This window comes from Rattus rattus, chromosome 13, assembly GCF_011064425.1.
Source record: "Rattus rattus isolate New Zealand chromosome 13, Rrattus_CSIRO_v1, whole genome shotgun sequence".
NCBI classification, from domain to species: domain Eukaryota; kingdom Metazoa; phylum Chordata; class Mammalia; order Rodentia; family Muridae; genus Rattus; species Rattus rattus.
Genome location: NC_046166.1, coordinates 67357538 through 67378444, shown reverse-complemented (window position 1 = coordinate 67378444; position 20907 = coordinate 67357538). Strand labels below are relative to the sequence as shown.

Genomic DNA, 20907 nt, shown 5'->3' with positions numbered 1-20907 from the left:
TTGTGGGAGGCCACTTCTGTGGAAGAGGCTTCTAGCTCTGCTTGGCTCCTCACCAACCACCAAGTCTCCAGGTCACCACTCATGCTTTGTTACAACCCTAGAGTGGCTACCTGGATCCTATCAGCTGCAGGATGCCTGGTTTCTAATAATACATCGATTCCTCTGACTGTTTTAGCACGGGCCTTTTTCTCTAAACTCTAAGGTGGGTGCGAGCCAGCATCTAGATATTATAAAAAGGATTACATCATCAGGACTTCAAAGAGGGCCTGGCCAGTTGAAGCCTCCTCGTAAGTTTTTTTTGAGGATCAGAAGTTTTCAAAAATACATGACAGAAAATAGCTGCTTAATTCTCTTTTGTATTCAAAATTCAATGCCTAGGAATTCATATTCTAGTCACATTGAGAAGAGTCTGAAAATTCCTCCCGATTCTGCTCTGTTTTGTGTTTGCTCATATATAATAATTATTTTAAAGCACACAGTCTCATGATGAATAGACATGCACACCAGTAAAAATGCTAATTGGGGTAAAATAACTAGGAGCTATTAAGCACTCCTTTCAAGCATGCCTAATAGAAATTTCAAATTGTTTCCACTGTGGAGAGATTCACTGTATTAAGGAAACCCACTTCCTTCTTCTGCATCCCTAAAATTCTTTGTAGTCTGAGTTCTTTGTCAGAGACAGTCTATATCAAAACACTCAGTGCTGGACACTGCTGCCTTCTCAAAGCATGTCTGCCCTCCAACTCTAAAGGGAGCTTGGTATGATCTCAGGGTCTAAATGTTCTATGCATCAAGAAAGTCACCAGCTCCTGAGCAAAGAGGCTGATCAGGATCAGTAGGTGACAGCAATTCAGATAAATTTCACCATTGAGGGGAAAAGGCATTTATGGAGACTTGTGCATTGATACAGAGAGGTTGTTTTTTTTTTTTTTTTTTTTTTTTAACAAATGCTTGTGGAAATGAAAATTGGAGATTCAAATCTGTGAAAAACACCATTCTTATCTTTTGCTTCTCCAGAACTGGCCTGGAAATAGTTGGATATGGCATTCAGTTCCCTCCATCTCCCTTGTCCTGGGACTATCAATATCATGAAAGCTAACCTATGTGACACACGTAAGAGCCTTGGAACCACCCTGACAGTGGTCAGAACTGGATTCCAATCCTATGAGGAAAAGTCTGGAAGTCACCTATGATCAGCTATTAACAGAGAGAAGTGGGAAATGTGGAGAGTCGAGATTTTCTTCAGTCTCCACTCTGCAGACTAGAGAACACAGCACTCGGTGCACTTATTACTCTGTCTTTTGCTGCTTTTGATTTTCTTTCAAAATGAGGCAATGAAAAATTAAAATCTCTGCTAGCAAAGGCTATGCATGGAATAGCAATGCAAAAAAATAGCAAAGTAAAAAAAGAAGTTCGGAATACAGTTTTCAGATCTGAAATGCCACACATAACAGTTGAGATCTGCGTCTTCTCCAGAGAAGAGGTGACACACATCTGCTGTGCGTCAAGAAAGGCTGCTACTATCATCCCTTATGCAGAACAGGACCTCAGTAGCTCTACTACTAATATTAAGGAAAGACCAAAGCATTGAAAATGGTGCTCAGCATTCAATGGGGAGACGGTTAAGTGTCTCACATTCGACTTGCAGCCTTCCACGTTTACTGAGTGCTCCCTTGATTCTCATACCTCCAAAACGCTCTCACGGCACCCAGAGCACGTCATCCTGAAAGGAGTCCATGTATGAGGCATTGCAGGAGGGTGGGTAGCTCCACCATCTCCTGTTCTGTGTGAGGCAATGTCTGGAAGTTCACCAAACGCAAACAAATTCATGCATGTTTCCAAGATGGCACCCAGTGCCCTGTGATCCCCAGAGTGCCAGGTTTGGGGTTCTCTCTCCTGCCCTAATCAATTCTATACTCCAGGAGAGACTGGATGGTTTTCTGAACTCTTCATTTGAATGATTTATTGTGATTTTTTTAAGCAATGTGTATGTATGTGTGTCTGTGTGTGGTTATGTGCACATCCATGCAGATACCTCCCAAAGCCAAACGAGGGTATAGAAGCCAGTAGAGCTAGGGATATAGAGGGTTGTGAGACCCCTGGCATGGGTGCTGGGTACTGAAATCCAACCCTCCAGAAGAGCAGTACATGGTCTTAACCACTGAGCCACCTCTCCGGTGCCAGTGTAACTCTTAATTCTAAATCATAATACTTCTCCTTGGTTATTACAACACTCCTATTTAAATATGAAATGATCTCCTTCACCTACATTTCATGAATGCAATCATTTTAAAATGCTTCTCTGAATTTCCTTAATCGTGTTGTATTTGCAAACTATAAGATTTTGTTTATCATTTCAAATCCAGACCTGCATTTCTCCCTTGTACTTATTTATTTATTTATTTATTTATTTATTTATTTATTTTTTTGGTTCTTTTTTTCGGAGCTGGGGATCGAACCCAGGGCCTTGCGCTTCCTAGGCAAGCGCTCTACCACTGAGCTAAATCCCCAACCCCTTATTTTTTTTTTTTTTACCTTTTATTTTTTGTTTGTTTTTTTGAAAAAAAAATCTTCTAAGGCAAGAAATATTTTTTTTAAGAGCTAGCTAGGAAGGGTATGAATGTTTTCAAGGGTCTGAGATTTCAAGTGCTTCAAGGAAATGGAGATTCAAGGACCCTGAACACTACAGATTGATGGCTATGTTTCAAGAGGAAACAGAAATAGCACTTAGGCATTGACAGCGCCTGCCTTTCTGGAATGGATTCTGCTTCTAATTTCCCGTCACATCCAAGTTAGAAAGTACATCTCCTTCATTAATGGTAGCACAGAGCCCAATATCCATCTAGCGAACAAATGCAAAAGTGTGTATGTGGAGAACACAAAAGGAATCCCATTCCATCCAAGGTATACGAACAGGGCTTCAGTGTTTTTCCTTACATAAACTAATTCAAAATGGGAAAAGGTGTGAGTCTGAATGACTGGGGAGATTACGAAAGGTTATACAGTCATTTTGTTACGACCACTTAATTAAATCAACCCACAATTGAAAGGATTTGGAATTTGATAAGTATGTATCTGAACTTCCTGATAATTTTTAAATGCCTCGCCCCGCCCCTCCGAAGGAGTGGAATGTGTCAAATGGCCAGTTTCTTCTTCTTTCTCTGCCTTAGTGTTTTAGGACAAAGGCTATAATTGATCTGAATTTTAAGCAATGATGCCCTGTCCATCCTGGAGTTCAAACCTTGTAAAACTTGTGGCTAACGCCTGCGTTTGTTATTATCATCTGTATCTATTTTCCTTGTTTTGGATTTATGATTTCTGTGTGTAGAATTATCTAAATATCAGGGCAATTTTATTTATCACCTCCAAGCACCATTTAAAGCAATTAATGGCATATAAATTTTTATGCCATACTCTACACTACAAATATTACTTTTTACTGATTATTCATGCTGCCTTTTTTTTCTGCTGAAATAGAGCCTGTCATTCACATTCAGAATTATTTTCAGTGAATGAGTTTCTCACACAACTACCTTTGGCGATTTCTTGAGTTCTTAAATTGAGTGACAGCTTGTCAAAAATAAGATGGTCTCATTGTAGGATAGTGGTGGCTCTGGGGGACAACTTCAAATTAAACAAACCCTGCTAGGCATCTTTTATCGGATTGCTCTGCCTATTTATGTGTGCAATGTCTGGTAGCTCAGGTGGGTCCTTTAAAGAATAAGACCAAAGGAATTCCTCTGTGATTAGATGATTCATAGCATTCACTGAGAGCACATACAGCCTGAAACTTTCATCATAAATTTAAAATATACTAAATTGAAACATTCTCGGGCCGCCAAGTCTGGAATACCCCAGCAGAGCAGCACAGGAGTGTCTCTTGTCTCTGCGGTGGCTGTCACAGCCAGGAATTGTTGATCATGGCTCCTGCACGGTGTTCTTGCCAATACCATGGGCATATCTGAGATAAACAAAAATTGAAGCTCAAACTGTAGTTTCTGCCAGTGTATATCATCATGGTATTGAATCATATATAGAAAGACATCAAGTCATGGAAGTACAACTAGGGGGAAACCCAGGTATTTCTGATGTGAACTGCTCGTCACATGTCCAGTGTTCCACACTCATACATGTCTGCATGCCGACCCATGACTTGCTGATATATACCTATGAATTGCCATCTTCTAAGGACTCCTCCAGGCTTCCCTGCCTTGGGGCTTCTTCAAGCATCTGCTGGAAACACTTTTCCCTACCTGTTTCTGGTGTAGCTTCACTGTGGCCAGAGTGGGTAACTGATATTAACCCTAATGCAACCTATCAATGATACACACCTACAAGGAAACCCAAGATGTACTCTGGATCCCAAAGAGCCACCAGGAGCTTTCTAAACTGGCAATACTTAGATTGGGTTTCCATGTGTCCTAGCTGTAACATAGTAGGAGAAGCTGCCCTTACAGACTCCTCTGAGACACTCACTGTGGGTCTCTTTCAGGCAGACTTAAAGGTCATATTTACTACATAACTTTCAGAAACTTCTATTTCTATAGAGTCTCCTTAATAAGCTTTCAAATCCAAGAATGGTTCAAGTCCACTTCGAAGTGTAGTGATACCAGGATTCTTGCTGGGTTCTCACTTCCCATTAGCTGACTGGGCTCTCTGTGCTGGCTCCTAGGAAAGTCTGTCTTTCCAAACTCTGACCTTGGCTTCCTACATTTCTGTGCCTGGATTGCATGCTGAATTCCCTGTTGTCTTTGTGACTTCCATTTCAACCTGAGTCTTCTGCATTTCTGCCTCTCAGCTCTTTTCCCCATCGTTTGCTGATTTACTTTTCCTTTTGCCATTTTCAAGGAATCTGTTTCTTTTTTCTTATTTTACTGTGATACACTGCTTTATATTTTAAGCCATGTATACCTTGTATTTGAACAGCTTGAAGTTTCAGTCCTCCAACAGCATTGGCTGCCTGGATTATTACAGGTTTTCTTTGCCTTCTTGATTCACCTTTCAAGCCTGCATCAAGACACCTTCTGCACACATCTATTGAGTTCTCTCCCCTTCCTGTGCAGCACTGAATTCCACAGTCCTCTGAAGTCTGCAATAAGGGCAGTTTGCCATGGGTCATGTGGTTTACCTTACCATGATGACTCTGAGAAAACCCCAAGTATCTGAGCACCAAGATATTTTCTCAGGAAAAATAAGTTTCTCTGAACAGAGTTCAGGTCTTCCTGCCAGGTGACGGGGTTTTTAGGGAAATCCAAGCACAGTCCACTTACCATGTACATTTGTGCTAGCTCTTTCTAGTCCAGCAGAGAAAGAACCAGAATGGAATGACTGAGAGAAGAAACAGGATGGAGGTTGGGCAACTGAGTCATGCGTCAGCAATTCTTGTTCAGTTAATAGCATGTAAAGTGAGTCCCTCCAGTAACATTAATTACATTATTTTAGAAATTATTTTCTAGTCTAAATCTAGTAGATTTCCAAGAGGGAATGGAATTTTGTTTAAAAAAAGTTCTCAAATATAATTTAAAATTCCTATCACTTAAGAATTTTATGCATTCTTAATATACTTTAAGTGGATTCATAAAGCAAATTAAGATGACAAAGTTTAATTTTTGCCTATTTTAAGCAGCTTGATTGGAGCAGCTAGTGTCCCTTCAGGAAACGCTACTCTACCTAAATATCAAGGGAGGAACATTTAGGAGAGAGAGCACTGCAAGAGAGATTCTAGCTAACGTCATGTGCTTGGTTACTTCAGCAGAAGTCACTCTCGTTGTCATCCAACTAACTTGGTATTCAACACAGAACTGGAAATACAGACACTGAAGGCAGAAACTGAATTACCTCCTCACTTCAGTTGTACAATCTATGGTCAGAGAAAATATCACTCACCTATTTCCAAAGAGATGAGCAGAGAGAAACTTTATTTAATCCTCAGATAAAACCCTTGCTAGGATAGATGGGTCTGTTCAACAGGAACGGAAAGGAAGATTGCAGCAATCCTTCATTTCTCTTCTGGGCCTGAGGCTAGAGCTAGATTAAGCCATTGGAAGGTGGAAGAAAATAGAAGTAGTATGTACTCTGATCTAGAAAGACTACCTATGTCCCTAAATAACATGCGTGATCTCTGAGGAGATGTCACCCTGAGACCCAATGCTGAACAGAAGAAACAATATTGAAGGGGCATTTACATCTGTGTCTATAGGATAGCCCATAGCACTCAACTCTGCCTGGAACCTATCCTCAGTGTGTGGCACTGTAGGGCATAGCATCTGGGCCCTGACAATAGGCTTAAGGAGACCCCCTGCTCTCAGAAAATGCTACCTCTCCAACAGTGGCTGAAATTGCTGTCTCAGTACCTGTGAAATGGTTTGTAAAGCCGAAGATTCCTACAATGGCCACTTTGAGACCCTCAAGATTGTGAGAGATCCTAATGGAAGAGAATCTGAAGGGGTCCTTCCCATTAACGCACCTCATGAGGTAGACTTAGGAGGCTGGAGGCATTAGAATATCCCAGTGCTGTCCAGCTAGTGGAAATCTGTAGTACTTCCTGAACTGACGAGATAATAGAATCATCCTAGTGTTTAAGCATATAGGCTAGGACCTAAGGGCATACCTTGACAAAGCACCCACACCCACACCCCAGGCTTTCCAGTTGAGATCAAGGTCTGATGGATCAGTTTCTAAGCAGCCTGGATTTTCTTCATGCAAATTGCATTGTTTAACAAGACTTCAAACTAGGGAACATTCTGGTGACAAGTGCTGGAACAGTCAAGCTGGCTGACTTTTGCCTAGCCAGATTCTACAGCTACCAGATGGCTCGTCACACCTGTGGCTGTTATACTCCGCTACTGTGTTCCTCAAGTTTTGCAATCTACATATGCAACGCCAGCATGTGGACAGGTGGCACGTCCATTGTACCTTTGCCGAGCTGTCTCACTGAAAACGTCTCTTCCCTGGAAGCGCAAAAGCTGACCAATTGGGTAAAATCTTTGATCTGAAGGCCTTCAGAGGATATCTGGCTTCAAGATACATCTCTATCCTGCCCCCAACCCACAGAATTTCTTCCTGCAAAGGAGCTTGACTAATGCAGTCAGTGCTCTCCAAGAAGGAGGAATATGAAGCAAGCAGCTGTTGGAAATGCTGAATTTTAACCCACATAAGCAAATATCTGCCTTCTATGAGGCTTACAGAACTCATTATCTCCATAAGGAAGAAAATGACCCAGAGTAAGATGATGTGAAGTGGCTGTCTTTCTCTGCTTCTGGACACTCAAGTGCAGAGAACTCCACTGAAAAGCCAGCCTCTGCCTTCCACTCAGGCTGGGAAGACTCCTCCAGCTTTTCATAGAGACCATTTTAAGCCTTAAATGGCATTTGCCTCTCCTCCTTAGGAGGTTTACGCTCCTGTTTTTCTACAGTAAAGGTTGGGTCTATCTTGCCTACCTCCCTCTCTCGCTTATATTTGAGATTCTTTGTTTTACACAGGAAAACAAAACAAGACAACACCACCACAACCACCACCACAAACACCACCACCACCACCAACAACAACAACAAAAAAACAACAATAACAAGCTTGCTCCCAAGATAACACGTCAAATATTGGTGTCTGAAATGTCTGACGAGATAGAAGAAATCTCAATAAAAATTCTCTGACTTCTGGAACTTTCTGTACACTATGAGAAAACTTTGTATATAATTATAAGGACCTGTCTTTGATAGAGTAATCAGGTAGAGGGTACACACACATCTCAGCCATCATACTTTCACAGACTCCTATCAATTGCTCACTTCTTTGTGTTCCCTAACTGTGGCCTTCACAGGCAATGAGAACATTGTTTCTTTCACTTTCATCTAAGAAATTTTGTTCTCAGGAATATCTTTCCAACTTTGAACAATTTACTTATTTATTTTCCTTACACTTGAAAATCGACCGAAAGAATATATAATTCTTCAAATCCCAGAGATATTTACTGTGTAGTATTCATTATTGCCATTTGATAAATGTTAACCCTAGTACTTATACTTTTTCTTGTCCTTCTCAAATACTTTTCTTTGTCTTTGTGATTCTTACCCTCCTCATCTTCTCTTTCTGTCTTCCTAGTCATCTGTCTTATTCATGGAAATCCCTTTACTGAATTTCCACAGCAAACACAATGAAATCTAGAGTCAACAAGTCTGCTGGGCTTTGTATGATCTGGCTGCAGTTGTGTGTGTGTGTGTGTGTGTGTGTGTGTGTGTGTGTGTTGAACACTTTTATTCATTTTCTTGATAGTTCCTGAATTTTTAATCCATTCTTTGATAATTTCACAACTCACACATAATGTGTTTTGATCATATAAATTCTCCTTCTAACACCTCTAAGAACCCCCTCAAACATCTCTTCCTGACTTCTTGTCCTTTGTCCATAGTTCACTGATCTTGTAATTTGATGTTTACATGCCTTGGAATCCTACTGGATTCTTGGGCTTTGCATGCCCTGCTTAGCTAATTACAGTAATTATCTATGTGCACATTAACCACTGTGATTTGGGGAAAGTGGTGGAGTTCTCCTTTAGGTAGGAATTAGCGGCCAATGGCAGTGTTGGGTACCTGGTACTACAGGGTAGTGTGAGACCCAGTCACTGCTGTCCTGTGCATCGCAAACTATGGTAGCAGCAAATAGCAAAGGTGATGGCAAGAGATGCAGAGAGAAGAGAGAGCTGGAGGAGGAGAAGAGAAGTCATAACAGTGATGGTTCTGCTGATTATCTACAACTTAGTGTGGCCTGTGGGTAAAGCTACTGTAGGCAGCTGTAGAACCACAATTATAGTATAGAATGGTAAGAAGGTAATCAGTCTACCAGTCCAGAGGCTCCCACCCAAAGAGAGATGGCTACTCATGTATCCAAATTTGGGAGTAAGAGAAATACTGAGGAAGAACAAATCTTATTTCGTCAAGCTTTGGGTGGGTTTATAGGACTTGACTTTCTTCAACCCACCCTTGGGAAGGTACATGAAATGAACTGGCAAAGACACCCTCCACTTCCTCCCCCTGCTATTTCAATATTCTGAGGCTTAGTTCCCATGGGAACTGCAGGATAAAGCTGGAATTGAATTGCTGACCAGTGCTTGTTTCTAACTAGATTGCACAATAACGTAGCTCTTACTTGAGCTGGGAGGTGCATGCCTGTAATTCCAGCACCTGGGAGGTGGAAGCTGGAAGACAAAAGCAAGTTCGAGGCTATCCAGGGCTACTTAACAAGACGTCTCCAGGAACACACAGGTGGATCTCTCCTGCATGAGAAGGCTTCCAAGTTTCTCTAGAATTGGTTTTAAAAATATGGAGAAAAGATGTTTGTCATAGAAAATTTTTATTCCTCTAAATATGGGACTTGGTTAAGAATAATTTGTCAAAAATTTATGATAAAGAGAAAACACTGAAAACTGCCTTTGGGTAAGTTTAAAAATTTAAAGTTCTAAAAGCAAATAAAGCCTGGTATTGACATAGTAGTTTGTTGTGTTCATTAGGTATGCTAATATGACTTAGAGTGAAAGAAAATTATCTTCGATTAGATTAAATAACTATTTTGTTCAATCTGAATTTAGCTTCAGCTTGAATGTCTTTAGCTTGAAGCCTTGCTTCTTAGTGGGTGATTCCTGTGTCTGCTTTATGACTATTATCATAAATTCGTATAAAGGCTGCATTTAGAGATCGTGCATACAGATGAAAACCGATTTATGTGTTACCATGGCCATGCCACAATGCTGGAATATTTGTTCAAACGGTATTCTGGATGGAATTTTTGACAATGAGATTAAATTATTACAGTTTGAACAAAGCAAATTACCTCAGTAGGGGTGGGTTGCATCCAATCAGTAAACAACTTGAATAAAAAATGATCTGCTGGCAAGAAGCAAGAGAAATTCTTTCAACAATAGTCTTAAGATTCACATGCAAATATTACCTGGGCCTCTGGCTGACAACTTCTCTCAGGTTTTGCTTCCAACACATTTGAACAATACCTGAGGCATCTCCACACAATTAATGTGTCTACACGCACCTAGATTATAGACTGCTCTTTCTCTGAAGAACTCTACCAATTCACCTTCAAATTGTTCATATCATTTCTGTTACAAACCAATCACTGAGCTTTAACAGTTATGACTATTATTTTTTTTATTAATTTTTGAGCTTCCTGTGTGATTTCACTTGAAGACATGATAATGAAAAACATTTGGAAGTCAAGAGTCTACAGCAATGTTTCCCAATCTGTGGGTTATGACCCTTTGAGGTGTTGCATATCTGATGTCCTGCATATCAGACATTTATATTACTACTCATAATAGTAACTAAGTTAGAGTTATTAATTAACAATAAAATAAATTTATGGTTGGAAGTCACCACAAATGAGAAACTACATTAAAGGGTCACAACATTAGGATGGTTGACAATCACTGTTCTGGTCTAAGGTATTTTAAGGTATGTGCTTGGTACTGGGTATGAAACATAATGAAATCATGTAATTTAAGAAGAGGTAAACTGATAATATAGAGAACTCTATGAAAGGAGAGACAAGGGCTTTGTCTCTTTCTATGTTCTTAGAGATGGAAGGAGAAATAACAACTATTATATTTTTTGACACCTATGAGGAACAGGGTCTTAACATTTTTATTTAGGTCTATTAGTAAGAAAAGAATCGTTTCCCAGTTTCTTCAGGACCACCCACAATATTCAGCCTTCATGCTCCGCTCATGCTACACACATAACTTGCTTGGCTCACACATTCACCATATGTATGATGTCAAATAGCATGCTATGCTCAAGGACTTATTAACAAGGTCTTTGACCTTCCATGACTCACTTAAGCTTTCTTGAGCATTGCTCATACATCACATAGGAGGATGTTGGAAAAACATGTAGAAATCCTCAAGTTCATGGTTGGGTGTGTATATACTTCTCCACTTCCCTTCTTACTATCTTCTATCCCTGTATACTCAGAGCCTTCGGTTACCACATCAAGAACCGTGCTGTTTGACCATGATCTCTGACCTGTCCAGCTTGGTTCTTTCCACCGCTGTGTTGGTATAGGTCCCAACCTTCTTAGAGTGTTCTTGTCCAGACCATCAATGGCTGGTTTCTTCTAGAAACACAAGCTATCAGTGAATCAGAAGTCTGATCTGCTGACAGTGGTCTCCTGCACTCCAGGTCCCCACAGCCTTTAAAATTTCTTTAGCATCTTTTACTGTTCACTCTTCCTCAGAATTCAACTTTTTTGAGAGTGAAAACTACCATTTTATCTCCAGAACTTAAAAAATTGAACAGCACCACAAAGTCACTGAGTAAATATATGTTGAATAAATGGGTTTGTTCTAGTTTTGAATTTTAATAACATCGGGTAAACAGGGCATAGACGACTATTAAGCCAGAGAGCTTAACTTTAATAATTTATATGGTGCAAGCCAGGAGACCACAGCCCATTGGCGACACAGATGGTACCGGATAATTAGGTTTCTCTATTCTACTGTCCTTTGTCTGTGGATTATTATAAAAAATGAATGGAGGTATCCATTGGATGTTTTTAGACCCAAAAGTGCTGCTATCTATAAGAATCTTTAGATTAATTCTAAGAGAATCTAAATCACAGTTTGTGGCCAGGTTAGTGTACACATGTGCAAAGGAAAGGGAAGAAAGATACTTGAAACTTTCTGAAGTTTCCAAGGATGCAAGTAGTTCTCCAGGTCTCTTTGTCTTGTTGGATGCATCAGCAATGAGAATACACCGATGATCTATGCCTTAGGCATTTGGGGTTCAATAACTGGGGTAGGAGCCATCAGGAAAGACACATTGCACAGCTCACCTTACCTGCAGTCCTTAGTCTTTTGGTTATGTGTAGGTGTTCGTTTCACAAGTTCCTTCCTAATCATTAAAAAGATGTACTGTGAACATCTGTGTACTGTGTACTGCTTCCCTTTTACTGTACATGCCTGAGCCATTGGCTTCATGATGTCAATAAATGTGAATGCATTTTTGTATCTTTGTAAAAAACGAGCATACATTATCCAAACAATGGCACAGGTGCTCTTAAAAGACCATGCTAAGGAGATGATTAAAATACCTAAGAACAGCTCACTGTCCCTTTAACAGACATATCTTAGAACACAGTGGTGTTTGCACACTCATGGGGAACACCTTGAGAGTAAGCAAAGTAAGTCAACCTTATGTTTCCTAATACTAAGAATGTTTATTGCCTTGAATACAGAGTCATTCTGTCATTCAATAAAGTTAGATTGAATGAAAAACTAGACTGGAGCCCAAAATTGGCTGAGTAAATGTATTTATATAATTCAACAAAAATACAAAAATCTCTCCTGGTACTTTAGGTTAAAATATGCACATGTTCTATATTTATAGGTATGTTTATGCCTGCTTTTCTGTGTGAGACATTTGGAAAATAAAGACCTGGATTTTCAAACTAATATGTGGCAGAGATAAATTTCACAAGTTCAGAGTGTACTGTAGAATGTGAAATCAGGAATTGAACTGAGACTTTTGGGCAGTGTGACCTGTCCCATCCTAAAGAGAAAACACTACAGCAAAATAGACGGTGGGGATTGAGTGTGCTTAGAAAACAGCAACGAGCATGATGGATGTTGAGTAGAATTTCAATTCCTTTCTTAGAAAGGTCTATATTTGAATATTTTAAATACCTCATGAGTTTGACTTTTAACTACCTGAAAATGAGGGGAGGGATGGTGAAAATAAACTGTCCTTAAAAGTGTTCTCCAATGTCTTCAGCCACCATCTTCCTTTTGTGGCTTCCATTGCTAAGCAGCCTTTTCCAAACTTGAGGAGTCTCAGTCAGGCCATGGCCCCTGAGTTGGCAAAGACTGGCCAACATTTACTTTTACCAAAACAATGCTTTGTCTTATTGATTCCAAGTCATCTAGTGTAGGGAGAACGGATGTATTTTTAAGAAATTTCTTTTAATTTTGTTTGGCAGTATTATTTTTACACCCAGCTAAAAATTCCTCCATCTAATTTATCCAGCTGTTCATATGTGAGATGTTGCCTGATGCTAGGCATCTGAAACCAAAATGTTTTCTCTTGTTGGACTATTAATGCTTTCTGAAAGGCTACTATGCATAAGTCATATGATGTGACTCCAATATGGTTATTCTCTAAGTCCGTGGCATGTGATTGGTAAAGGTTTTCAATGTCTCTGTTAGACTTAGTTTTAGAATTATTTATTTATATTCTCTGTAGTGCTGAAAATGGACTTAGGGATTTACACATGTGAGACAAGTGTTTCATTACTGAGCCAGATTCCCAGCCTTGATCTTAGTTTTAAAAAAGGTAAAGCTCATAATGTGAATAGCACCCAGAAAATATTGAAACAACATAGGTGGAAAATCTGTTAGACTTTAAAAACCAATTACAACTCTTATGTGATTCCTCCAGGTCCTAATGCTAGCATCCTCTATACTCAGTTCCCCAACTGCATGATTGCCTATACGTCTGACTCTGTCTTAAAACAATTGGCCAATCATATGCCGTATTTCAATATTATTGTTTTAAGATATTTAATTATTACACTTCCATTTTCCACTGGTAGAATTTAATCTTTTGAGAATTTTTACACAGGAGTACTGCATTTATACCATCCTCACTCCTCCCTCTCCAATTGAAGTTGCTTCCATGACCCTGACTCCCTCTTGAATTCATGACATCTTTTAAATTACAAACACGTGCATGTGGGCACCACACGCACCCTATGAGTTCCCTTTAGTATTGCTCATGGTGTTGGACATGTATTTAGAGCTAACAAGACTTTCCACAGGTCTTCATCTGGAGGTCGTTCCTTGTGGATTTCTCTATCCACGTCATCAATCAAGTGGCATCCTACACAGATCTTGTTTAGGAGACTGCATTGCTGAGACTTTCTGGGGACAGCTTCCTTGTTGGGTCTAGAACATACCATCTAGCAGAGAGAAATATGTGGTGTGGCGGTTTGAATAAGTTTGGCCCCCATATGCTCATAGGCTTGAATACTTGATTACCAGGGAGTGGCTCTATTTGAAAGGATTAGGAAATGAAGCCTTTTTGGAGGAAGTGTGTTGCTGGAGATGGACTTTGAGGTTTTAAAAAAAATATTTTAAGTGCAGAGTCTCTTTTCTTGCTGCCTGTAGATATGGATGTAAAACTACTTTTCTAGTATCATGCCTGCACTCTACCATGTTTCCTGCCACGATGGCAATGGACTAAACCTCTGAAACTAAAAAAGCTCCAATTCAATGCTTTCTTTTATAAGACTTACCATGGTCATGGTGTCTTTTCACAGCAATAGAACATTGCCCAAGACATGTATTATCATTTTTAATTCATTTCTAGTCCTAAAACTATATCTTACTCTTAGAATCTTAAAAAATTGGAACAAATATACCTGCCTAGAACTACAAAGAACATGTATTCCATCACTGGATGGAATTCACTCAAATAAATTATTAACTTCAATGTTTTCAATTCTTGGTATCATATGTAGATCACATTAGATTTCAAAGATAATTTGAAACTAAAGTGAAACTAACCAGAATCTTGAAAAAAAATGCAGTTTCCAACTTGGAAAACAGAAAGAAGTTAGTATGGGGTCCCAAAATGTGAAAGTTAAAGTTATATTTAAATTACTATGCTTGAGAGATCAAAAACCAAAAAATTGCCTGTACTGTATGAGAGACTAACTCATATAGTCTGGACCCTAGCAGCTCACTTCCCCTTTTTCCTAGATGTTGAATCTTCTTAAGTTGACTGGTCTTATAAAATTTGCTGTTCTGCAAAATAGTATGTTGTAAAACTTACTGCTGTTTCTATTTTTGTAATCCAACTTGCTCACACTGCTCAAAAGATGACTAGGACAAACATAAGACATATATGTTAAGATTAGATCATGCCCATAGGTAGACAACTGTAATCATATGGGTTTTGCCTTTATAAGCCATGGGCTGATATGGCTAGGGGTTGTATCTTGGGAGTTGCTCTTGGGTACAGTCCTGGCTCTACATTTGACATCAGTACCTAAATGAAAATTTATGTATCAAAATATATTTATGGCCATGGTGAATCTCTGAGAGACACCTCAGATCCATAACAAACAAACATAGTCTTCTAAAAAGTGAAATATTAAGCTTCAAAAATAAAGCAGCCAGTGACTATGTCCACTGATGAAATTAGACTACTGTTAGTATACATTTTCCAAACATGATGTGAAAAGTAAAAAAAAAAATGTGAAGCTTCTCATATACCTAAAGGAGTTTCCCAGAGGAGCATGACCATGACACAATCATGGCATGACCATGGTATGACCACCATGGTGCAACCGCATGTTTACTCAGTTGATTTGTTTGCCAAGTTCAATGTTCCCAACTGTGTTCAAACTAGCTTATTTTTCATGCTTTACAGATGAGAAATGTTGTGATCTAGCAACTCACCTTTGTCCTTTTCCAAAGAGTTTGCACAGCAGTCCATGTGGGACCCTGGCTCTCTACCCTCTGTCAGCTATTGGATGACTCATCCCTGTTCCCTGGGAAATGCTAATTTTACTTTTAGCACTAGAACCCACAAGGCACTTACTGTCAGCCTGTAAGTAAACAGGTGTTTATTCCACAAACTATAAATATTTTGAAGCTTTATTTGATAATTATGTTGTAGCTACTAGGTATAATTGTAAGTAAGATAAGCAAGAGTTTAGAGTCAATATATAATCAATGATATTCATAGGACGAGCAGGCAAAGATAAGATAAGGAAAATTTGCACCTAGATCTCGTGTATAGAGAATGTAAAAATGTGTAAGATTGCACAGAAATTAAAATGAACAAGTTATATTTATATAAAAATTAAATTATGGTTTGCCTGATTATCCTTGATGATTGTAGAGTAACTGAATCATGTGGGGACATGCATGGCAGCACATTGATGAGAAGTTAAGCAGCTAAATATTTCTTTGAAAATTATCGTGGGATATTATGGAATGTCACTGTGAAGTTAGAGACAGCAGTTACTGACAAGAGCTCATGATGGGGCAGGACATATGGGAATGCAGTACAATGTCTGACACCAAATGTCCAATGGAGGAAAATGCTTAAGTCTGTGACAGTCATCCCCTGGTATCCACTGTAGACAGTGCTAGGAACTTTTGCAGATACCAAAGGTCTCTTGTGGATATACAAGCCCCTCGTATGAAATCAAAAGTAGTTACATCCAGCCTGTGTATTAGCCTAGATGCTTAATTGTCTCTAGATGGATTATATGATGTGAAGAGTTGTCATACTCTGTTGTTTAGGGGAAAAAAAGAACAAGAAAATGTGACATGTGTTCTTCATGGCGGAAGCAGTAATTTTTTTTTCTCAATATGAATGGAATCAGTAGCTGTGGAACCACAGACACAGGGAGTTGAGTCCTTGGCAGCCTCAGATGCTCTCAGCCGTAAGACCACAGTGACAAGTTACAGAAAGTGTTTATACTAGGCAGAACCTTTCACTGTATTCAAACGTGGTTCTCTAGAATATATTGTGAAGTTCTAAGAATATATGGTGTGTTCAGTTGCCTTTGGGCCCCCAACACAGTTTGTCAGGGATATGGCAAAGGCACCCCTCTCCTATGTAATTCACTCCCAGTACGGTTCTTATTGTTTCTTTAAATACCATCTTATTATATAAGAAAATGACTGTCCTATGGACAAGTCTACGTCTCTTTCTTCTCTGTAAAGAGCAGGCTCATGAGTGGGCCAAGAAGAGGTGAGTGAGGTGGGATTAGCAATATGCCTGATGGGCAGATGATTCTCCGTGAATCAGTGACAATTAATGATGACTTTGGAGCATCGAATCCCAGTCTTTACATAAAAGGGAATGACAAATCCTTGCACAGAGTCCCAGAGGCTCCATTCGGTAGCTATACATATACCTCACTGAGCAACAAAATTATTAAAAAAGAATGATTTCAAAATTCCACACCATGATCCATGGTTGGGTACTCAAAGGGTTGATTTATGGGTGTGAGTATACAATCTGTTTGGCAATGGGACCAACTGTTACTTTATCATTTTTTAGCCGAATTGTCGCAAGGGAAAAATTGGATTTTTAAGAAAGTAATAACTAGAGACCAATGTCATTTTTAAAAGCACACAAGGAGCTCTCCTGGCTCCCAGGGAGTGTCTGCCAGTGAGCACTGGGGAATATGTGTTTGCATTCATCACTGGCAGAAACACAAGACTCACTATTTTTATTTCCAAGGGATAGAAATACAGGTCTTCCCTCGCCATGGGTCCAGTGACCTAGGTGTCTTCAGAGCAAAACAGCCTCTGCCTTCTGGGAGAACCAGAACAGATTTCTTTTTTGAATGGAAAAACATCTCTTAAAGGTTAAAACTGGCTTACGGGATAATGCATCCGGAATTTCTTGTTGACATTCTAGTGTGCATTCAAGAACGGAACACTGAATGCTTGGCTTCAATTTCTATTAGTTATAGTTTTAATTAAAATAAATAATATGCAGATGTAACACTCATGTCAAAAGTTAAATAGGTTACAAGTGTGTTAGTTTCTAGTGCAGTTTCTGAAGGATACTGGTGCTTCCCAATTAGGGCTACAGAGGTCTGGGGACTCCTTACAATATGAAATGTCTATGGTTAAGGGAACAGTCCACAGTCCACATGGTACACTGCCACCTGTAACTCCTGAGAGGCTGTCGCTGAGCAGCCAAGTGACAGACATGTGATCAGACAACTTTCCCCTCTGTTAGTTTACCCTGTGAAAAGACCAGCCCTTTTTCTGTGTCATGAGTACCTGTGTGGATGGGGCAGATCCAAGAATATTGCTTGCTGACATGAGTTTCCCCAAACATTAGCTGTTATGAGGTCAACTTAGCAAATTTCTGTGGAAGGACCAAATACCTCCCGTAGGCTAAGATAACTAAGTTAATCAAAGTTGGCTTGTTCTGGGCAGCCTGACCTGATCACATGAAAACTCTGAAAGGTCTTAGGTCCGAAAGAGGAGTAGCCATTTTCTGCTGGCTGTGTGCCAAGCTCTGGAGCAAGGAGTCCCATGCAGCCTGTGAAAGCTGTGGAAGTGAATCTATGAGTGTCATGAATTCAGTTCTTAGGATCAGCAACCAGGAAGGTCACATTTGGGGGCTCTCATAAGACCCCCCAAAAAAATCCTATGTATGTGTCCCAGCTCTGGAACCTGCAGACCTCACACACCTGTTGTGTTACCTGCTCCTAACCCAGGGAAGGCAAACTTCCTATCAGGCATCAGTGCAGAAGGGATGGTGCAGCTAGGAACCACATTGCCTTGCCATTGGGAGGTTTGAGGGAAGTCATTTGCATATCAATACTCCCAAATCACCTTCCTGCTCCCGGAGCAGCTGGCAGTCCCTGTCTCTGTTTGTCAAGGTTCCTGGTGCCAGCTTCCTTTTCTGGTGGCATCTGTTTCCTTCCTGAACAAGGGTCCGAGTATGTCTCCTTGCGTTAAAATAAATCAATGCTGATCATTCATTTCTGTGCTTGGTTGTATTTTTGCTACTGGAAACCTTTCCTGGACCATCTGCCCTTGAGTCGCTTTCTGTTCTCTCAGATTTATCACAATGCCAGAGATATTTCTTTTTCTCTACATCCTTCAGAGTTCATTCTGAATTTCTTCTTATGCCCGCTGTATGACAAAGTGCTGTTTCCTGTGGTAGAAAACCAATGTCAAAGAGAATCAGAGGCAGCGTGAGAGTCTTGACCCTCTCAATCCCCAGCCCTCAGCTCAGTCTAGATGTCATAAATAGTGTGGGGGCCTCTCAGTGTTTCCTCTTTCAGTTGCATGGAGCAACTCCACAAAATCTTTATTACAGACAGGAACTAGGGAGCGGTTCTTTTCCTGCCCTCTTCAAATGCAATTGGTCTCTCTCTCTCTCTCTCTCTCTCTCTCTCTCTCTCTCTCTCTCTCTCTCTCTCTTCCCTCCTCCCCCTTTCTGGGTATCAGTTTGATTTTTCCTTAGTACTTAAGTTCTCTGCATCTTAAAATCAACTTATGAATGGGATTTAAAATAGTTCTCAGCTCATAATGAAATCTAGAGTGACAACTCTCTGAATTTATTTAACTCAGTTTTTACCTATGGACCTTTTCCTTGCCCATGTATACGCTGATTGTCCAGCAGTCTCCCATGTCCATCATTTTAACAGGAAAATAAAGGCAAAATTTACTTTGGAAGGCATAGGCTTTATGGCGAGTTTCATAATGTGACCTGTAGTGTCTGTGTCACCAGGTATTTGAAAATCAGCTGTCGTTTGAGGAGCTCCTGAACTACCTGTGTCTAATTGCAGGCATCGGACCTCCAGTCATTTACTAGCAGTTATGTAACAAAAACTGCTAACCCTTGAAATGATGTTTATAAAGCATGTGTTTTTCCAGTCTAAAATATACTAAAGCACTATTGTAGAATATACACACAGAAATATAGACTTATAAATATGTACAAAATTGTGGAGTATAAATTTGCACAAACATCCACCAAGCCAGCTTTAGAACAGTAGATGTTGACACTAAATCAGCTTCTAGAGACTGAGATGGATTTAATGTCACACATTCCTGGCTCTCTCTACAAATGATGAAATTTACTATCTGAGGTACAAAATTACTAATGGACACTATTATCTCTGAGGGTTAAATTTAGGGACAGAAAAAAAATCTAGATTTATACATTTAAGTTTCTTAAAAGGTCAAAGGTTAAATTTGGAGGAACCAGCACCCCAGTCCCAGAAACAGGATTTGTTGGAAAATGGTGGAAAGAGCTATGTAGAGCCTGAGAATGGGGATCAACATCACATTTTGCTCAAAGGACAGGAAGCAGTAGGATGGAAGGTTATGAAGAGGGACTGGGGATGTGCTAATTAGGAGAACTGGGCATATGGATCCTTTCTCAGGCGTCAGTCGGGTTACCGTTCCTTCTAGAAACAGACAACGGTCTGGTCAGGTCACTAGATTGTCTTGGAGTCCTTCACATGAGCAAGCAGATGAATAAATGAACGTCAGTGATGCAAGTGGGTTCATGCCAGGAGGCAAGAGAGAACTGACTCTCAGGACTGTAAAATGCTACCTATCTGCCAACCGAATGGGCCAACACCCCAAGAGTGTGACTCTAGTAATGCACTACAGAGAGAATTCATGGTGGGGGAACCCAGAAGGTAGCTTAAGTTTTCTGATGTTTTTGTGTAAATATATTTCAGGGTGTTTTAAAGGCAAGTCTTTAAGGCCATAGTGCAGATTCCAGGATGGAGGAGTGACTGGTGATTATCTGCTCCCCAGCTCAGTTCCCCTCTATGCTTTCTCACCACACTGAATGGGTTCCTATCCTCTTGGCTTTAACTCCCAATTCAATCATCCACCTCCCTTTTCCCATGTCCCTTTCTGTGTTCAGCTTTACCCATTTCTTTTAATTCCTTGTGGAAACACCTTAAGGCTTTTCACCAACCAGAACATTAGAAGAACTCATTCATATCACAGGTATAAATTCCTACAGACAAAAATCCTCTCAAAATTTATTTATTTATTCTCCCCACCATCTGAGTCTTCCCCAGTGCCAAGAGCCTCTTTCCTGATATTCAGTCCAATGCCCCCTCTTTCCAACCTCCTCACTCATTGCCAACCAGTAACAACAGAGGACCACACCATCGTTTTCCTGGCTGGTTGGGTGGTGCAGCCCCTGCTTTCTCTGTCCTCTGAGCACCATGTCTTAGTGATCTTGATATTTATATCCTGTCATCAATCCCTCATGCACAGACTTGTGATGCCATCTTGAGATGCCATACAGCTCATGCTAAAATGCTACCACTTCTTGTCTCTTGCCACTGAAATGTAAACAGCAGGCAGTCTGGGGTGATCTCCGCCATATTCTC

At 40.1% G+C, this 20907-nt stretch overlaps 1 protein-coding gene and 1 pseudogene across 1 annotated transcript in view; one reads left to right on the top strand and one right to left on the bottom strand.

Moving 5' to 3' along the window:
- The window catches only part of Csmd1 (CUB and Sushi multiple domains 1), a 1514424-nt gene that overhangs the window by 611146 nt on the left and 882371 nt on the right, over positions 1 to 20907 (bottom strand). The gene's annotated exons all lie outside the window — the stretch shown is intronic.
- Positions 6361 to 7227, top strand: LOC116914918 (annotated as a pseudogene).